The following is a 17006-nucleotide window of genomic DNA, read 5'->3' on the forward strand; positions in this document are numbered from 1 at the left end:
AAAAAGAACAAGCACATCTTTAAATGAAAACATGATTTCACAGTGCAGCAAATAACATCTTAGAGTGTCTGATTCCCCTTATCCTGATGACATTTGATGATACCAAAGAAAAATGTCTAATTGCCACCAACTTAGGCACAAACAGTATATGAGGATTCTGATTTTTCTGCTTTCTTGCCAACACATGTTATTGTCTGTTTTTCAGTAAAGCCATCCTCATGAGTATGAAGTGATATTTCATATGGTTTTGATTTACATTTCTCCCTAATGAATAATGATAATTATCTTTTAAATAGATTTAAACATATACTTAAAATCTTATGTATTTATCCCTTTAGTTATTACTTGCAATACTCTTCAGTTCTTCTTATGAACTCATATTTCAATATGATATTGGTTTCTTCCTGCCTGAAGGTCTTTTTGTTTTAATTAATTGTTCTAATTTGTTATGCATGACAGCAGAATGCATTTTGATTCATAGTACATAAATGAAGCACATTTGTGTCTTCATACTTGTACCTAGGGTAATAAAATCCATCTCATTCTACCAATTTTCCTAGCCCCATGTCCCTCCCTTCCTCTCCCTCCCTTTGCCTTATCCAAAATTCCTCCATTCCTCCCATGCTCACGACTCTACCCCATTATGGATCAACATCCACTTATCAGAGAAGACATTCTGCCTTTGGGTTTTGGGGATTGGCTTACTTCACTTAGCATGATATTCTCCATCTCCATCAATTTACCAGAAAATGCCATGATTCTATTCTCTTTTAATGCTGAGAAATATTCCATTGTGTACATATACCACAATTTCTTTATCCATTCATCTACTGAAGGGCATCTAGGTTGGTTCCACAATTTAGCTATTGTGAGTTGTGCTGCTATATACATTGATATGGCTGTGTCACTGTAGTATGCTTTTTTTTAAGTCCTTTGGGTATAAATTGAGGAGTGGGATACCTGAGACCATTCCAAGTTTCTGCCTGAAGGTCTTTAACATGTTCTGTACCCCAGGTCTGTTAGTGATAAATTTAGTCCACATATTTCGTTTTTTTGAAATATTTTTTGCTGGCATTAAATCTTGAGTTAGTAGTCCTTTCTTCCAATTCTTTAAACATGTTGCTGGCTGTGTTTGGCTTGTATTTGTAATTTGTTTTGTTTTGTTTTCTGATGAGAAACCTAATATTCTTACTCTTGTTCCACTGGATATAACCTGTCATTTTCCCCTAACTGCTCTAAAGACTATGCATCAGTTTGATGTTTGATGTGCCTTGATATTGTTTTCTTCATTTTTCCTTTGCTCAAGTTTCATTAGGCTTCATATAGGTTTCGTTTTTAATATATTTTTAGATGTAGTTGGACACAATACCTTCATTTTTTTTTTTTAATGTTGTGCTGAGGATCGAACCCAGCGCCTTTCATGTGCTAGGCAAATGCTCTACCACTGAAGCACAATCCCAGCCCTGACTTCATATAGTTTTGATGAAATTTGGAAATTTGGGGATGATTATTCTTCAAATAGTTTTTTCCCCACCACCTTTTCAGAAGCTCTCTCAGACTCTATGCTACTTGAAACTCAGCACACGGATATTCTAGCTTGTTTTTCAACTATTTTTTCTATTTATTTTTTAATAGTTTCTATTGCTATCTTGAAGTTCATTATTCTTTTTTCTGCTATGTCTAATCTGCCATTAATTCCCCTTAATGTATTTTTTTTTAATTTCAGATGTAAAAAAGAAATGGGAGTTTTCATCTCTAGATATTCAATTTGGATCTTTTTTATATCTTACGTGTCTCTGTTTACCATTTTAAATATTTGTAGTACAGTGACAATAACTGTTTTTATATCTTTGCCTACCAATTCTAACGTCTGTTTTGAGTTTGGGGTTGATTCTGATTGATTCTTTCCTTGCTGTGGGTCATATTTTCTTGTTTCTTTGTACACCTGATATTTTTTTTTTTTTATTGAATGTCAGTCATTTTGAATTTTTCTTGTGGGTTGCTGAGTATTTTTGTATTGTTATAATATCCTTGGCTTTGTTCTAGGACACAGTTAGGAAACAATTTAATCTTGTTTTTCTCAGATTTTTTTTTTTTTTAGGTGGGAACAGACTAGTCTCCATTCTAGAGTTTATTATTTACTACCCCTGCAGCCATAATCTGAGTACTCTACCAAATTCTTTAAGAATTTTGAAGTTTCCATTTTGGCTGGTGGGAAAGATAATATTTTTGACCTTGTCTATTAATGACAATAATACTTGTCTTTCTAATTTTTTGAGTGGTCTTTCTCCAGCCTTGTGTAGTTTCTGCACACACAGGCATTTTATGAGTTCTCTTCCAAATACTTACGGAAATCCTCTGAAGTTCTCTGGAAGTAGCCTGCTGTGCAGCTCTCTCTTCTGCAGTATTTGGTCTAGGAATTCTACCTGCGTTGGGCTCCCCATACCAACTCAGCCATCTTGTTTCGGGGAGCTCACCAAGTTCCACCTTTGATTCCCTTCTTTTATAGCCTAGAAATGTTTCTGAAGTATTTTTAGTACTGCCTAGATATTGATGATGCTCAATTAGAAATAATTGACTTATATGGAGTAATATTTATGTTCCAGTTTCTTTCTTTGTCACTGCTGAGAATCAGTCTCCCTTGTTACCTGGAAGGACTCTTGCTGGAAAGCTGGGCATTATCTCTATCTATCTATCTATCTATCTATCTATCTCTATCTCTATCTCTCTCACTGTAGAAGCCAGAGGGACCCAAACATCTCTCTTACTACTGTTGGGATGCTGGAATGTGGCTTGGCCTTTGAACCCACAGGGAGTGCTGATCATTGGTGAAGTCTAGCAGGGACTGTTAGGGTAGTGGAATGTGACTGCCCTTGGTGGGGAAAACCAGGGAGTTTATAGAATGGCCCGTGATATGCATGGGATTGTGTGAGGTGTTTGTGTGTGTGTTTACTCTATAGAAGAAGGACTCCTAGTGCCATATCTTCAGGTATAGTGTTGATGAGCCAAGGGAAGTGGACAAGTAGGACCAGAGAGATCTGCCCTACATTACCTACTAGAGCAGGAAAAGGGCTGGTTCCAGTGATGTAAAAGGTAAATATACTTAATGACAATAATGATAGTAATACAAATAGCTTATGTATTTCAAATATTTGATGTCAACTACTGTGCTAAGGAACTGGAATGAATTATCGCATTTCCTACACATTGCCAACATATGTGGTAGAGACCATTTATATCCCATTTTACAACATCAATTATGACCACTACATTGACAAATCCATGGACACTTTAAGTCTCCATTTTGACCTTTAGTGGCATGGAACCTATTAATCTCTCCCTTCTTTGGAAGTTTGACTTTTTTTCTGGGATATCCTATTCTTTTGGTTCCCATTCTTTGGCCACTGTTCTGTTTCCTTTGTGGTCTACTCTTCCTTTGCTGTCATCATTTATGTAGGGGTCTCTCACTGGGTTCCATCCTAAGCCAAAACAGTGGTCACTGTGCCCTCCCCCAGGCCAATTCCAGGTTCTAAGGCACAACCAACCAAACCAAAAGTATAATTATACTAGTAACCTTGGAATTTAGATCAAATACTTTGAATTATATTTCTAAATTACCTTATTAATTTTAAGAGGCACCAAATATTTCTGGTCCCTCATTCATAACCAGCATGGATTCCAGGTGAAAACCTGGTCCTTGTGGTCCTGATTCATTTCTGTATGAATCATATTAACATTATTTTCAAAGATCTGTGTGAAGTTCCAAATGATTCCTTTCAAGATGGGAAATATAATTCATACCAAGAGTTTGACTAATGTAAACCCCAAACACACCTGTCTTCAAGATGAACCTTGCACTGAGAATCATTTTGGATGACTAAGTCTCTAAGTTCTTGCAAGTTTAATCATTTTAAGCTCAAAGTTTTTAAATTTCGTGATAGGAGACAAAATGTATTTACATTTTAAGTTCTTTAACAAGGTAAAGTGAACATAATTTTACCTTCTCATAGAGACTCAGGGTCATCAATAAAAATATCAGTAAATGGCCCAATTTAAATAGGAAAGGTAGCAGAATACAACAGTCATTAATATGGTATTATGTAAAAATGTGGATGTGTAACCGATGTGATTCTGCAACTTGTATTTGGGGTAAAAAATGGGAGTTCATAACCCACTTGAATCAAATGTATGGAAGGTGATATGTCATGAGCTTTGTAATGTTTTGAACAACCAATAAAAAAAAATAGATTTAAGATCAAGGGTTATTTAACCCTGTGCTCAATGGACCCAGAGAGTTGATTTTGAGTTCTTGGGACTATTAATAGTTGCTGTTTCTGTCTCCCTTTTTGTTGGCACCTGCTATTTCTTGCTGTTACCAGTTAGTCTACCTGTAGAAGCTTCTCCCATGTTTAGTTATTTGCTTTGTCTGAGAACTCAGATGATTTGTCAGTACTACATATAAAGTTTATGTAAATGAGTCTAAATGGAGCCCTGAGAGAGTTCACATGTGAATAAACTAAAGTTGTTCCAATGCTTTTTTTTTTTTTTAATAGGGTACAAATAAACAAGTGAGACATCAATCCTGGCTTCTCAGATGTTTTCTGGGTTTGTATGGCTTTTCTTACTTTCTGGTTCTTGGTTGAGTTCTATACTGTTTAGGCTGGTGAGCAGCAGGTTTCCCACCAGGGGGGACAAGGCTTCAGGTGTCCTTCATTCTCTATATCATCATGGGCACCACTTGAGTGGAAATATAACCAGTTGCTTGGATTAGCAACTAATCAAAATATCTCAGAAAGATTAACCAGTGATAGGAGGCAGAAGGTGCCCTCACAAAAATTTCTTCATTCCTTACAAAGAATTATTAAAAGCATGAGGTCTCACCCCAGCCTGAGGAAACTTTGTTCCCTAGACTTGACCCTGAGTCAGCTCATTGCCAATGAAGGGACCTTGGGCTGTCAGACTCCACACTCCTGACCCTGAAGAAATGGCTCCCAAGCAGGGTTTCTTCCTCTGCCTCCTTCCCTGGCAGCACACCCTCCAGCCCCCTGAATTTCTCAGAGAAAACCCCTGTCTGACATTTCAGTATCATCCTGGGAGCATTTTCAATGGGTGAGTGAAATTCCAACCATTTAATTCCTTAAACAGCAGAAATCTCAACTGTTCCCAGGAATCTGTGCATTGGCTCAGAAAGAGCCCTGCTGCTTCCGTTATCCCCACATCCCCTGGCATGGTACTGCAGGAGTCCGGGTTCTCCCCTGGGCTGCAGCAGTTGCTCACGCTGTAGCAAGCTCGCCTTCCCAGCCATTTCCTTCTGCGCAGCTCCAACTTACCTGACCTGTTTTCTACAAGATCTACAGAGGGCATAGAAAAGTATTGAACGGCTCTAGGTTCTGTGTTGTGTCCTAGTTATAAAGCCCAATGTCAATGTGAAATACCACCTTTTAGCAGCTCCATACCTCAGAGGTTTGTGGTTGATTCTAATGAATGATCAGCTTATGCTTCTTGTTTTTTGTTTTTGTTTTTTTTTTCCTACAGTAAAAGAAAAGAAAGTCTTTTTCTTCCAGTAGGTTCTAGATTCTGTATTTTAAAATATCATTAGGGGCTATACATTTTCTTAGTGAAATTAAGGGTTTTCCCCATTCACCCTTTCAGGATGGAACTATTATTTTCCCTTTGATTACTGGGGAGTTTCTTCCTTTCTCCGTCTCTGGCTCAGTGTTCTGGGTCTTTAGGCACGCAGTTGCTATTCAAGAAATTGTCATTGGCTGAATGAATGAATGAAAGGATGGATATGGGCCCCAGAGAAATGGAGTCAGCCAAACATGGACTGAACCTCTGAAACCGTGAGGCCCAAATAAACTTTTCCTCCTCTGAGTTGTTGTGGTTAGGTATTTTGGTCATTATGATAAAAACCTAGCTTAGGAAAAAACATCTTACAAAGAGAGAGAGAAAAAAAAGAGAAAGGAGAGAGACAAATGATGGATGGATGGATGGATGAATAGATGGATGGAAAAAACGGTTCTGCATTGTTGTCTTCTGGGACACCTTCCCAACATGACATAAAATCCTCACGATGCTGCAGGGCAGCTTTTCTTCAGGGACCTGCCAGTCAAAGGAACATCTCTTCAACCTATTTAGGGTTCAATAGAATTTGTAAATAAAGACTCTTATTTGCTTCTTTGTTTTGCAGAAGAGCTGGATGAAAAGAGCTGGCTACCTGGGTCCTGGTTGGAACTTCTCAGTGAATGGTTGGACCATCTGTTTCCAGCACAATTCTGTTCGGTCAGCCCCCTTGGCATCCACTTGGTTCCGGAACAGCTGTGAACAGTTTAGGGTCTGAACAGGAGTTCAAATGGCTCCTCTGGGCTCTGAAGCAATTAAAGTTGCAGCTTGTTCTTCTTTGTCGTGATGTGTAGGCAAAACCAGACCTGATTGTAAAATGAAATTATAAAAAACCTTATGGTAAGAAACCAATGCCCGGGGAATGGGTCAGTTCCCACGGCTCTCAGCCTTTCTCCAGAGAGCCTAGTTAATCCTGGGTCCCTACCTTTTGGCTTGTAAATAACTGCCCTAAGAGTCTGACTCCTCCCTCTTGAAATGTAACAGATGCCTGTGAAAAGAGCCCTTTCTTCTTATTTGTTTCTGTGAGCCTGTTAGAGAACCTATGCAAGGCCTTCAGCCGCACAGATTAGGAAATCTCTCAAGAGAGGAAAAAAACCCCAATGATAGGATGAGTCTAAGATGACAGAACCTATAAATGTAAGAAACTGTGATTATTAGGGCTCAGAATTTGGAGTTTGTTTTCCTCTACCAAACCCACCCCCCACCCCCACTCCCCCTGCATAAAATAAAGTTAGGAGTCCTCCTCTGAGTGCTGCTTGCTGCTTCTCTACCAGTCTGCTTCCCATAACAATAAGGCCATTGGGTTTTGTGGGCTTTTTAAAAGCCTTGGCAGCTGCTGGCCAGGCTCTGGAGGGCATCCTGCCTCAGATCCTCTGGGATGCATTTGCCCACAGAGAACACTGCAAAGACAGCTCGAGGTGCTGAAGTCAGGGACAATTTCACAGGACCAGGCCACGCTTCTGCGACTGTAACTTCCTGGATCTCCCAGACCTTCCAGTCTTTTTTTTTTTTTTAGAGAGAGGGAGAATCTTTTTTTTTTTTTTTTTTTTTTTTTTAGATGGATACAACACAATGCCTTTATTTTTATGTGGTGCTGAGAATCGAACCCGGGTCCCGCCTGTGCTAAGCGAGTGCTCTACCGCTGAGCCACAATCCCAGCCCCACCTTCCAGCCTTCCAGTCTTTCTCTCTTTTTCCTGGAGATGAGCCAGGCTGCTGGGGACAGTTTCCTTCTCTCAGTGGGACCACCTGATTAACATTTCTTCTTTTCTCTGCTTCAGTTCCATCTACAGCTTCCTAATCACAGCATTAGCACCTCAGATCTGATCCTACTCCTCATAGGGTAAGAGGGCTTTGAGCCAAGAGAAGACAGGCTGTGGTCAGAAGAAGTGGAAGGAGGCTCCCTAGCAGGAAAATAGGCCATGTCTGTAAATGCACAGGAAAAGTGTTCTTGCAGTAGTTGGGTTAGGATACTTGCTTAGTCCTTGAGTGACTCCCCACATATCATTAGCTGCTTATTAGCTGCAAGGGAGAAAATAAAACCTAAAGCAGTAGCTAGACAATGGAGATAATGCTTGACTCGTCGACTGGATGATTAAAAGTAACCTCATTTCTGCAGGACAGGTGATATTATGTGGCTCCAGATGGGATACCCCGGATAGTATACTCATCACCTGGGCAGCTAACCATGAGGAAACATCAAAAAGACATCCAATAAGGAATATGCTAGTCAAACAAAAGCAGTGTGTCACGCTCACCTTGGCAGCAGATACACTAAAATTGAGACGATACAGAGAAGATTGGCATACCTCTTGCATGAAGATGACCCACAATGCGAAAATTAAAAAAAATATAGTGGTGGGGGTGGGTACAGTGGGATCAACATCATAAAAGCTGAAATAAAGAAGGCTAAAGAGATATGACAACAAAACACAATACCTGACCCAAGACCTGTGCTGGAGGCAGAGCAGGGCTTAAAGGACATTAATAGGTCAATTAATGAAACTGACATATGGAAGGTAAGTTAGATAAAGCACTTTGCCAACTATTATGATTATCCCTCTTCTTAGGAAATACTGAAATATTTCAGTGTAAAGGGACATGAGGCATGTAACATACCATTCAGGAAAAAAAATTGCATTATATAACAATATACACTGTAATGTATTTGGAGGAGAGGAGGAACAGGCAAACAATACAGCAAGTGGCATAAAGCAATGACAAGATAAGTTATCCTTGTACTTTCTTTATTTTTGTGAACTTTTTATAAGTTTTAAATGATCACAAATAAAAAGTTAAAAAATACAATTGTAGCTATTCTGCTTTTCATATATCCTTAGAGTCTGATGCTAAGGACAAAGGCCGGCCAGGGTAAGGGCCATATGAGGCCACATCCCTTTGGCACCACTCAGCCGTATCAAGTATCCTGAGCTGGGAGTGTTTTGAACTTACCTGTGATTTTGAAGCAAATGTTCCATGACGTCGACCGCACCTGGGGACACTGGGCCTCCCTGAGAGAAAGGTATCAACAACAGACCAAAGAGGGCTGAAGGCCGGGCGGGTGTGAGACAGGGAAGGTGATCCGTGGCTCCGTTCTGCCCAATACCAGGCCCAGGACAAGGGTTGCAGAGATGGCAAACCCCAGATGCCTCCCCAGGCCAAGTTCCATTCAGAAAACAACACCCTGGTGTGAGGACTGACTTATCCACAAAATACAGTTTACCTGACTTGAAAGCTCATTTTTTGAGCAAAAAGTCAAGATGTAGCATAGCACACAGGTTGAGTGAGGCTCTGATCTAAATCCTGCCTCTCCCACCACCAGCTGTGGTCCCTGGGGCAAGTTCCCTGCCCCTATCTCTGCCCCTGCTTCCTTTGCTGTCGAAGAGCTATGCCCAAAAGTCATGCTGAGGACTGAGAGAAGTGGTGCTTGATGAGTATGGAGCTCAGGCACAAAAAGCTCAACTCCAGCTCCTGGGAGTATAGGGATGTGTCCTTTCTTGACTCTGCGGTGCAGGCGGATGCAGTTATAAAGGCCCCTGTGAGGGGACTGGAGCTAGGGACAGGGCTTCTGACCAAGAAGGGTGCCTCACTAGAAGAAAGTCTGGAGACCACTTACATCTGACAGCATTTGCCCTGCAGAGCTTCCCTGACCCTCAGCCACAACCAAGTCTTCGTCCACAGTGCCATAAGGACACAGCACATATGAAAGCAAACTTTATTTGACATGTTGGACACTTTTACCATAAAAGGCAAATCTCTGATTTGAGAAATTATCAATTCTTTCTCTTAGATCAATTCTTTTTTAGCCTCCAATAAATACTTTAAAAAGTAAAAAAAAAGCTTTGAATATTAGAAGAAACCAGTCTTTGGTGGGGGCGGGGGGCAAAACACCCCTTTTCTGCAGTAGAATCATCCTCCAGCCTGGTTCTATCACTGAGTTAGTTATCTTTCCATCACTGTAACAAAACATCTGAGGTAAATAATATTATGAAGAGAAAAGACTTATTTTGATTCACAGTTTTGAAGCTTCCAGTCCATAGTGAAGTAGCATATCACAGCAAGAGCATGTGATAAATCAAAACCTTTCACCTCATGGCCAGAAAACAAAAAAAAAAAAAAAGAGAGAAAAGGAAAGAGACCAGGATCTCACTCTTCCCTGCAAGGACCTACCTCCAGTGACCTAAGGACTTCCCACAAGGCCCCACCTCCTAAAGGTTCCACCTCCCAATGGTTCCGCCCCAGGTACCAAAGCTTTAACACAGAGGCCTTGGGGAGCACTTAAACAACCCATAGCTATCACCTGCCTTTCTGGAGCTGCACAATGGCTTCTCCACTGTAATTTCAGAGACATTTAACCTGAGCCACATGAGGATTCTGACTTGGGCTCCACATGCTCACTGCCTGGACACTGTTTGCCTGTTGGAGCTGTTTCTGTTTCTAATATTCTCTTCCCTTTACCTTTGCCTAAGGTCTGCTCCCAGCACCTGGGAATCAGGTTGGCCCTCCATCAGTACAGTGCACCAAGCATGCTATCTCATCCAATTCTTTGATTTTGTAAAGAAAGTTCTCCTCACACAATGACTCCATTCATTCATGATATGAACATTTGTCAATGCCCCACTGTGTGCCAGGTGTGAGTCTAGACATCACGGTGTGGAGATGAATGAGCTACCATCCCTGCTCAATAGGATCTCAGCACCCAGCAAGACAGATGACCTCAGATCATCATGGCAGGGTGGAAGCACAGCTCAAAGGCCTGGACTGTTTCTCAATGCACCTTCCATGTAAGAATCCCTGAGCAGCTTAGTAGACTGCAGCATTCAGGCTCCACGCCATACCTGCCAATACCTGGGCATGAGGCACCTGCATTCTAACAATGATGTCAAATACCCCAAAGTAAAAAATTGACATATTTTTTACTAAACAGTCAGTGGCACAGGCCTGCTGGGGATGTTTTCTATGGGGTTTCTAGGAGCCAAAAGGACTGAAGGTATTGATAAAATGACAGAGGCTTAAGCTGGGCACAATAGCACATGCCACCAGCACTCGGGAGACTGAAGCAGAGAGATCACAAGTTTGTGGCCAGTGTGGACAATTCAGTAAGACCCTGTCTCATATATAAGGGGCTGTGGTTATAGCTCAGTGGTAGAGCAGCCCTGGGTTCAGTCCTCAGTACTGCAAACAATCAAGCAAATAATAAAAATGGCAGAGCCTGTAAAAAAATTCCTAAGAATTGGAAGGCCTGGGGCTTTGGGAACACAGAGAAGATGAAAAACTTCACCCACCTGAGGTTAACTGAGGTACAGGACAGAAGGAAGTAACAAAGGCCATTACAACTTGGAACCGAGCAGCAGATGTCTAGTGGATGACCTGGGACAAAGAGACCCAAGCTCTAGCATCAGGACAGGAGCCTGGAAGAGGAAAGAAGTCAAGAGGTCAGTGTTTCCAATCCAGCATATCTGTACGTCTCCCTGGGGACTACTGGATGCATTTGTGACATTTATAGGAGTTGAGATGGTGAGCTATCCACACCAAAGCTGTCAGTGTGTCACCATGGTAAGAAATGTTCCCAAAGTGTCCAGCACTGGTACTGCTGCAGTCTTCATGAACGTGGAGCTCGACTGCAACCTCATTCCTGAGGACTTTGTTGTGGGACCACCCCTGTATGCATGTATCCCAGATGGTCCCTGGGATACAGTGAGTCAAGGCCAAATGCTCAGGTAAGTATCCAGATGCTCAGGTAAGCAGAGGCCAGACACAGCTGGTTCTGCTGCACTGGTTTCAACACTAATCTCATCATAAGCACTTTGTTAATGACTTCTGTCCCTGAGAGATCACGTGGTTACAATCAGACCATCCTGCAGTTCTCGATAGTCAACCAGCTTGCCTCCAACACCTCCCTTAATGTGGCTTTTTTCCTGGGTCTACTGTATTTGTTTTAACCCACTGAACCCCAGCTGTACCACTAACTCATTGTGCAACTCTGGGAATGTTATTTACTTTCTTTGAATCTCAGTTACCTCATCTACTAAACTTGGATAATAATTTGTATCTCACAGTGTTGCAGGTCTTTACCACTTCCGTAATTGAGGGTCATAAGTACAAGGCCCAGAATTTGCCAGTTAAAACACACACACACACACACACACACACACACACTTATACCCATTTTGTTCAGAAGTTCACATATTGATCTCGATTTGAACATTCGGTTAATGAAAAAGACTTCAGACACAGCAGGGATTCTCTATAGATATTTTTCTATGGGTGGTAGGTTTTAAAGTGTCTCTGGGCCTTTTGGAATGGATGTTACACAATTAGCCTGCCTTTCGCCTGAGAAATCAGACTAATTACTGTCGAGGCGTGGCTAATGGGGTCTTTTGTGAACTCCCTCCCTAAATGAGAAATCTTTAACTTTTCACAAAAACTCAATCTCATTTGTGCTGCTGATTCCTAATATTTCTAAATAAATGCTTGGCCTCTGGGCTTTTGTAGTCAAATAACCCAAATCAAATCAAGCTGCCCTGCCAGAGGAAAAATTAATTTTGTGTGAATCTACTGGAAAAAAAACTTTTAGAATCAGCTTGGAATCACTGTCAACAAAGAGAAGCTGCAGCCTGTTCTAGGGAAGTTTTCCTGGACCTGGGCTTGGGGCAGGATGGTGTGGGGTGCTATCCAATTTGGACTGAAATGGCTTTCTGAGATACCCAAACAGTAAATACCAGCTTCTTTTGCAGTTCAGAGTCTGCAATAAACAGGCTACTTCCTGGACCCCAAGTCAAATACCCCACAGAGACAGGGTCAGGTTCTGTGTCTAAGGCCGAGGAGACAAAAGTGAGGGAGGCCCGTCTGTGTCAGCTTGAAAGGAGGCAAGAGCCTGCGGAGGGAAGAGGAGTTAGAGCAGACAATCATCTGTTTTCAGTGTTTCTGGAAAGAACCAGCGGAGCTGGTGGAAATGCAATAGAGGAGGAGCTCAGGGTCAGCTAGGAGTAATTTAGTGCCATCTAATATTACCAAGTCATCCAGCATTCCCAAGCCCTCTTCAACCCTTTAATTTAAGAGTTTTCTTCTCCATAGTAGCTTAGGATATTGAGTCCCCAATCTGTCCTGATTGTAGAATCTAAAAAAAAAAAAACAAAGTCCTTGTTTCTGGCTTAATAAAGATACAATTCTTTTTTTGTTTCTTTAAAGATATTTGGCAGAGGGCTGGGGTGATGGCTCAGCGGTAGAGCGCTTGCCTCGCACGTGTGGGACCCTGGGTTCGATCCTCAACACAACATAAAAATAAATAAGTGAAATAAAGGTATTATGTCCAACTACAACTAAAAACTAAATATTAAAAAAAAGATATTTGGTAGAAACTTTCAAGAAATAAAACAAAGAGGGACAAGAATAATTTCAAGACATAAGGACAATAAGATTGTAATGGCAATATTTGGTAAACAGTAGGAGCCAGTAAATCCTAATTCCTCTTCCTTTCCTCTACCTGGTCTAAAACATCCTGACAAAAGACCTCTTTTAAATTCCTTTAGCACCTCCACTGTTCCATGCTCCTCCCCTATAGGACATAAACTCAGGCAGGGGCCTTCATCACCAATGATAGACTGTACAAGCCATTAAAGGCCCACACTCAGCAGAGGAAGAAAGCCTTAGTGGCCATGATTCTCAAACTGCAGTACACAGGACCACTTCTACATACCAGAAAGGAGTCATCCTTAGGACCTGGACCCTCAAGGGGTTCAGTTCATGCCCTGTTCAGTCTTCCCACTACAGGATGCTCTGGGTGAGTGTGCAGTGCCCACAGCAGCTGCTGCCTCTTTTTAACAAGCACACGGGAGTAAGATTCCAAGCCTCTCATGCAAGGCCATTCCAGTGCTTAATTGCCCTTCAGTTAAGATGTTCTTCCTTACATTTAATCAATTCTCTCATTGCAAGACTCATCAACTTCTGCTCTGTTCTCTGTGGAGAAGGAAAAACAGCAAGTTAGTGTGCAGTTTCAAACCCTTCATTGAATCACAATGTTGGGGCCAAAAGAGATTGCAGATATTATCTGGCGCTACCCCTCTAGTCAACCCTGAGGATGCTCACCTACAGATATGCATATGCTCAGTGGGTTAGGAGTTCCACTGCCTGCAAAACGTACAAGGAAAACTGTCCAGCAGGTAGTGGACTGTCTTAGCCTCCTACACTGTGCATTTTCTATTGTACTGTGTTGCCTTAATTTGGAGTTGGGGCTGGGAGCCTCCTCCTAGACTTTTCTGTTCCAGAATATACATATGAAATTCTTCATTATTCCTCTAAATAAAAGACATATTTCTATTCCTGTAATTATTCTAGTTACTTCACCAAGTAAAATTACAAGATATCTAATTAAATTTGAATTTCAAATAAACAATAACTTCAAAAAACAAAAAATACAAACTTCCCAGTTAAATTTGAATTTCAGATAAACTAACAACTTTTTAGTAAATATTTGGGACATACTTATACTTAAAATTTTGTATTGGGCATGGTGGTGCATGCTTGTTATCCCAATGGGTCAGGAGGCTGAGGCAAAAGGATCACAAGTTCAAAGCAAGCCTCAGCAACTTATCAAGATCCTAAGCAAATCGGTGAGACCTGGTTTCAAAATAAAATATTTTTAAAGTGAGTGGTGGTGGGGGAGTGATTTGGGGATATGGCTCAGTGGTCAAGCTCCCCTGGGTTCAATTCCCAATATCAAAAAAAGAAAAGAAAAAATCTGTGGCTGTTGCTTATCTGATAGTCAAAATTAACAGATCATCCTTACTTAATCTGGCTACTCTTCTTCCTTCTTCCAAGTATTCTAGAAATATATCAATTAAAACTTCATAGAGAACTCTTCGTATTTTGGCAATTCTTCATACTCACTAAGGACATTTCAATCTCAGTCATTACACTTGAAGTCCCTGCTGCTACAAAGTTCTTTATATCTGAGTGGCATAATCCCTCGCTTTGGGTCATTACTAAATATTTTGCTTATTATAGAGACCCCATTCTTGCTTTTTAACTTCCTACTCTGATGTACTTTCTCTCAACACTTATTACCTTCTGACAAACTATTTGTACAGTTTCTATTTCCTTCCTTAAAGTAGAATATAAACTCCATGACAGCAAACACCTGGCTTTCTTCATTGCTATCTCCTTTGCCTGGAGGCACACAATATGCCCAGGTACTAGTTATCTAGTGCTGTATTTCAAAGTACCCTCAAATTTAGTGGCTCAGAAAATAATCATTTATTCTTTCCTACTATTTGTGTGGTCAAGAATTCAGGAGTGACTTGTCTAGGAGTTCGGACTGAGGGTCTCTCATGAGGTTTCATTTGGATGCCAGCTTCAATTACAAACATCTGAAGACTTGTTTGGGACTGAGGGACCTACTTTCAACATTGCTCTCGCATCCCTCATTGATGCTGGATATTGGCCAGAGGACTTAGCTCCCTTCCACATCAGTCTCTTCATAGGACTGCCACGATGTCTGTGTGACGTAGTTAGTCTTCAAAGTCACACATTGTTGTTTCCTCTATATTGTATTGGTCATCTAGGCCAGCACTGATTCAATGTGAGAAGAGACCTGTATTAATTTTCTATTGCTGCAAAACAAATTACCAAAAAATCAGCACCTTAAAGCTGCATGTCTATAATTCCAGTGACTCCAGAGGCCAAGACAGGAGGATTGCAAGTTCAAGACCAGCCTCAACAAGTTAGTAAGGTCCTAAGCAACTTAGTGAAACTCTGTCTCAATAAATAAATAAATAAATAGGGCTGAGGATATAGCTCAATGGTTAAAAACACCCCTTGGTTAAATGCCCAAAGAGAAGAAAAGAAAAACTACACAAATTTGTTATCTCACCATTCTGTATGTCAGAAGTCTGGGTAGGATTCCTTGGGTTCTCTGCTCAGGATCTCACAAAGCTGAAAACAGAAATAAATATTCACAAACAAAAATAAAATACTAAGGGCTGGGAATATAGCTCAGTTGGTAGAGTACTTGTCTAGCATGCACAAGGCCCTGGTTTCAATCCCCAACACCACCAAAAAAAATTTAATTAAATGCTAAAATTGTAAATATAAATCTAATATGTTAATAATTGCATGAAATATAGTCTACAAAGACAAGTTAAAAGACAGAGATTGTCAGAACAAAAGTTTTTAATGCCCCAACTATGTACTATCTCAAGTAAACTCAATTTATATGTGATAATAGAGGAAAGTTTAAGGTAAAAGGATGGGGCAAAATATACCACACACAAATTTTTTTAAAAACTTAGTGGCTGTATTAATAACAGGCAAAGTTTGATTTACAAGAAAATAAAATGACCAAGTCATAAAGAAGGGCATTCTATAATGATACAATGTCCATTTTACCAAGAAGACCTAATAATCCAAAGTGTGTATGCACCTAACAACAGAGTTTCAAACATGAAGGAAAAACTAACAGAATTGAAAGGAGAGACATATGAATCCACAGTTACCAGTTAAAGACTTCACGTTCTATTCAGTTATTGACAGAACTAGTACACAGAAAATCAGCAAGGTTATAAGAAGAACTGAACAGCACCATCAGCTAGCAGCCTCCAAGTTAAAGTTTTAGAAAACTCTCCCCAACAACAGAAATCTTTTACAGTATACATACAACACTCACGAAGATAGACTACATCCTGGGTCATAAAATTAACTTGAACAAATTTGAAATTACACAATATATGCTCTCCAATCATAGTGGAATTACATTAGAAATCATTAACCAAAAGAAAAAAGAAGAAAACTCCAAACATGAAATGCTTATATTAGAAAAGAATAATCTCAAATCAATAATCTCATCTTCCTCAAGAAATCAGAAAAGGACAGTAAAGTAAACCACACAGAAGAAGAAGGGAGTGGGACTCAGTGAAATTGAAATCAGAAAAACAATAGGGAAAATTCAACAAAATCAAAAGCTCTCTCTTTTTTTTTTTTAACCCAAGGCCTTTAGTTCCCTTCCACATCTAATTACATGAAATATAGTCTACATAGACATGCAAGGCAAGCACTCTACCAACTGGGCTATATCTCCAGCCCCAAAAGCTAGTTCTTTAAAAATAACTGTAAAATTGGCAAACACTTTAAAAGACTGAAAAGAAAAAGGAAAAAAGACAAATTTCCATATCAGGAATGAAAGAGATATCAACAATATCCATTAATGGGATAATAAGTGGATACTATGAACAACCAAAGGCTCAGAAATTTAAAAATTAGGTAAAATGGCCAGGGCACAGTGGCAAATGCCTGTAATCGCAGCAGCTCGGGAGGCTGAGGCACAGAATCATGAGTTCAAAGCCAGCCTCAGCAAAAGCAAGGCACTAAGCAACTCAGTGGGACCCTGTC

The 17006-nt window shown here is 40.5% G+C and overlaps 1 non-coding gene across 1 annotated transcript; it reads left to right on the forward strand.

Annotated features, from left to right (window-relative positions):
• The first annotated feature begins 7871 nt into the window (after positions 1–7871).
• LOC114101245 (U6 spliceosomal RNA) lies at positions 7872–7975 on the forward strand. The gene has a single exon (XR_003584253.1). It is a non-coding gene; the product is annotated as a U6 spliceosomal RNA (small nuclear RNA).
• The last annotated feature ends 9031 nt before the right edge of the window (positions 7976–17006 follow it).

This window comes from Marmota flaviventris, chromosome 11, assembly GCF_047511675.1.
Source record: "Marmota flaviventris isolate mMarFla1 chromosome 11, mMarFla1.hap1, whole genome shotgun sequence".
Taxonomy (NCBI): domain Eukaryota; kingdom Metazoa; phylum Chordata; class Mammalia; order Rodentia; family Sciuridae; genus Marmota; species Marmota flaviventris.